Below are 4,612 nucleotides of genomic sequence, written 5' to 3' on the forward strand. Positions count from 1 at the left end.
GACACCAAAATCGCGTAAATCCGACACCGGAGCAGAAAGTTACGAGCGAATTCGTGAAGACCAGAAAACTGCAGTGTAGGGCCGGATCCAACTGGATCCGGTCCGATTCCAGAACGCAGAATTCGACCCCAGGAATCTGGATCCGGTCCGGATCCACCTGGAAATGGCCCGGATCCAGTCAAAAACCTTGTTTCGCGATTTTCAGCATCTGAATGGGAATAGGACTCTTGGGAGCCGCCCTAGGGTTATAAAAAAGCCCTAGCCACGTCCGAGAACATCAGAGAGCCTTAGAGAGCACTTAGAGACAGACTTTTAGAGAGCTTTTGGTGAGAGAAGAATAGAAGTTCACGGGATTTCAAGAAGAAGAAGGAAGATTCGATCGTGGAGACTACACATAGAACATCAGAGAGCCTTAGAGAGCACTTAGAGACAGACTTTTAGAGAGCTTTTGGTGAGAGAAGAATAGAAGTTCACGGGATTTCAAGAAGAAGAAGGAAGATTCGATCGTGGAGACTACACATCTACATGAGCTTTTCTCTCCTCTCTTTTATCTCTTTTCTTTTGAGCTTTCTGTTGTTTTCCATGAACCGTGAGTAGATCCACGACTATGGATTAGGGATTCGTTTGTGTTTTGGGTATGTTAGAACCCTAACTTGGATTTTGACATTACGCTTGTTTCGGTTTTATCGATTTGTGTTTTCTTGCCTATTGGTGTTTGCTGATCACTTGGCCAATTGTTTTCGGATAGCTCTTGGGTTAGCTCGGTGCAAGTCGTGCCTAAGAAGGGAGGAATCACAGTCATTCCAAATGAAAACAATGAACTCATACCGACTAGAACTGTTACGGGATGGAGAATGTGCATTGATTATCGAAAACTGAACACAAACACCCCCGTAAGGATCATTTCCCCCTGCCATTCATCGATCAAATGCTAGAAAGACTTGCATTGCATTCTTATTTTTGTTTTCTCGATGGTTACTCCGGTTTCTTCCAAATACCTATCCATCCGAGTGACAAGAGAAAACAACATTCACATGCCTTACGGCATTTTTGCATATAGACGCATGCCATTTGGACTATGCAATGCACTCACAACTTTTCAAAGATGCATGATGGCTATTTTCTCCGATGTCATTGAAGATATTATGGACGTGTTCATGGACGATTTTTCTATCCATGGACCCTCCTTTGATGCGTGTTTAACCAATCCTCATCGAGTGTTAGACAGGTGTCTCAAGACGAATTTGGTTTTGAATTGGGAGAAATGCCACTTCATGGTTCGAGAGGGCATTGTGTAACGACCCGAGACCGCTACGAATTGTTGAAACTGCCCTCACACAGCAACCTGAGACCTTTCAGCGTGTTTTTTGTCCTCACTCACACGCATACTGAGACACTTTCCAGTAGGTCACCCATCCTGAGATTGCTCTAGAGCCAACACGCTTAACTTTGGAGTTCTCTCGGGATAGTCAACCAAAAAGGTAAGTGCACCTTGTTGCTATGAGTAGCTCAACTAATTCTTTTTATGTTATTTTAGACTGTATAGTCCCATACCTATACAGCCCTCGGATCTCTCTCATTCCGGTGTGTTCGATTCATCCCTGTACCCCCTACCCAGAAGCTCGTCAGGAGTCGCCCCTTGTCCGTGCCTCTGCACCGGCGATCACTCCCCGCCCTCCTACGGTACTCTGGGTTGTCACACATTGTACTTGGTCATCGAATTTCAGATAAGGGGATAGAAGTGGATAGAGCTAAAGTGGAAGTGATTGAGAAGCTACCGCCACCGACCAACGTTAAAGGGATCCGAAGCTTCTTAGGCCACGTCGGATTTTATAGGAGATTTATCAAAGACTTTTCGAAGATAGCGAGACCTTTGACTGCGCTTTTGGGCAAGGACATCCCATTTGAGTTCAATGAGGAATGCCACAAAGCATTTGGAGTATTGAAGAAGGCACTAGTATCATCTCCGAGTATCCAACCCCCGGATTGGAGTATTCCTTTTGAGTTGATGTGTGATGCTAGTGATTTTGCGGTCGGGGCCGTATTGGGACAAAAGAAAGATGGAAAGCACTATGCTATGTACTACACAAGTCGCACACTCGATGATGCTCAAATGAATTACTCCACCATGGAGAAAGAGCTCTTGGCTGTAGTATTTGCCTTCGAGAAATTTAGATCATACTTGGTGGGCTCTAAGGTCATCGTCTACATGGATCATGTTGCCTTGAGGTACTTACTCATGAAGAAGGATGCTAAACCAAGGTTGATCCGATGGGTGTTGCTTCTGCAAGAGTTTGATTTAGAGATCCGTGATAGGAAAGAAACGGAGAATACCGTGGCGGATCGTCTATCGAGATTGGAGATACCCGAAGCTGTCCCAATTGATGATTCACTAAGGGAGGAACACATCTTATCTTTGGAAATCAAGAACAGGGCCCCTTGATATGCGGATTACGTCAACTATTTGGTTGCCAAGGTGGTACCCTCGGAGTTGAGCTATAACGGGAAGAAGAAGTTCTTTCATGATGCTAGAGACTACTTTTGGGATGAGCCTTTCTTGTTTAAGAGGGGCAAGGATGGACTATTTCGAAGATGTATTCCGGAGGAGGAAGTGCAGCAAGTCATACATCACTGCCATGCCTCAGATTATTTGTGTCGATCTAGGATGTGATCTAATCTTGTTTTACTAGATACAATCACCGCAAGTGTACGGATCAATTTTAGTACCTAGGGTCGAACACAACGGCATGTGTGGTTTAACGACAACAATTACGATTACTACTCGGTTTCGGTCGGAGACGATAATGATGATGGTGATGATTATAACTGAAAGTAAACACGAATTAAAGCAAATATAAGCAAAGACAGCACAATTCTATAAAACATCGTAGGTGTCGGGAATTACGGGTTGTGCAAGGATCGTTTCTACGGATGTATCTTCATAACTAGAGTTATGATTCGGGAAATTCAAGTTCTTGCTATAGAGGATTACTCTCTCGAGTCTCACCTCTCTTCCTAAGAGTTCAACCTACCGGTCTCTCGATTCCAAATAGATTAAAACTTTTAAGAGCATTAAACTCACCATCATGATTTCTAGATGTTCATTCATTTCTCAATGCAATGTTCATCCATTCAAATGAAAGAGTTCCAAACTTAGTTCCATATCTCTATGCAAACTAAATTCTAGGTTCAACAAATCAAGTGGCCAACAAGATTCATATCATTAAGATTCATTCATTCAAACCAAATCATAAAACCCATAGTTTCAAAGATAGGTTATGTTCACATGATCCTTACACAACCTTAATCCCTAACCTACAATGATAAATCTACTCACACATCATGGAAAACATACAAACAACATCCAAATAGAAGTTCATGACAAGAATTAAAAGAGAGGGAATAGAATGCTTAGTGATAGTTGCAGGACTCTTCTTCTTCCTCCTCCTCTTCTTCTTCTTCTCTTGACTCCTCCTTGGATCTCTCTCAAGAAGCTCTCAATTCACTCTTCAAACTCACTCTCTAATGTGTTGGATGATGCCTCTAAGCCTCCCCTTCGTGCCCCTTTTATAGCCAAGAAAAGAAGCAAGACATTTCCCCACTCTCTCAAGAACTCTCAATTTACTCTTCAAACTCACTCTCTAATGTGTTGGATGATGATCCTAAGCCTCTCCTTCGTGCCCCTTTTATAGCCAAGAAAAGGAGAAAGACATTTCTCCATTTTTCCTCCTCATTTTCCTCCATGATTCCCGAGCTCCATGTTTTGGGGAAAGGTGTTTTCTTGTCGCCACCAAAGTATATAGTCATAGTGTTTCACTCATAACTTTCGGCTTCGATGTCGGATTGACGTGATCTTGGTGTCCACGTGTAGCTATCGAAAATATCTTTCCAATTATGTATACACCAGTAATTTGGATTTGTATGGAGAAAGTTAAATGGCTCGCAATGGCTCACTCTTGCACAGTTCGTCATCAGAATATAGACTCATAGTAATTTCGTCATAACTTTCTGCACTAATGTCCGATTGGAGTGATCTTTATATATGTGCGTAGTTATTGAAAAGAGTTTCCAATGACGTATATCACGCATGATTTGGACCTATATTGCGAAAGTTATGGAGCTCGTAATATCAAGATCGTGCAAGCTTTTGCTCTTTGACTATTTGGTACTCGGAAGATTTTTTGGGTTGGCTCCGGATCATATCTTTTCCTCAGAAATTGCTCATTTTCGTCCAAAGCTCCATTTTTCCTACAAAATGTCAAAAACATCAAAGTCGGAGTAAAATGTACAACGGATATCTACAAATATGCAAAATATCATGAAATACGCTAGACATCCGATGTGAAAATATGACAATATTTACATGTCATCAAACTCCCCCAGACTTAGCATTTTGCTCGTCCCCGAGCAAGTTAAATCTCGAAAACTTTGATGAGTGAAATTATCTACCAAAGTTGAATCGTAGAAATAGATTAAAAATCGAACATAATGCTAATTGCGAACGAAATCAAAGACATTCTGCGGTGATATCTTATCCTAATGAAAGATCTAGCTAGAAATAGGGTTTACATTATTACTCAGAACTTTTTCGGATTTTCGACCAATCTTACTA

Source organism: Tarenaya hassleriana, unplaced genomic scaffold, assembly GCF_000463585.1.
Source record: "Tarenaya hassleriana unplaced genomic scaffold, ASM46358v1 Cleome578, whole genome shotgun sequence".
NCBI lineage: Eukaryota > Viridiplantae > Streptophyta > Magnoliopsida > Brassicales > Cleomaceae > Tarenaya > Tarenaya hassleriana.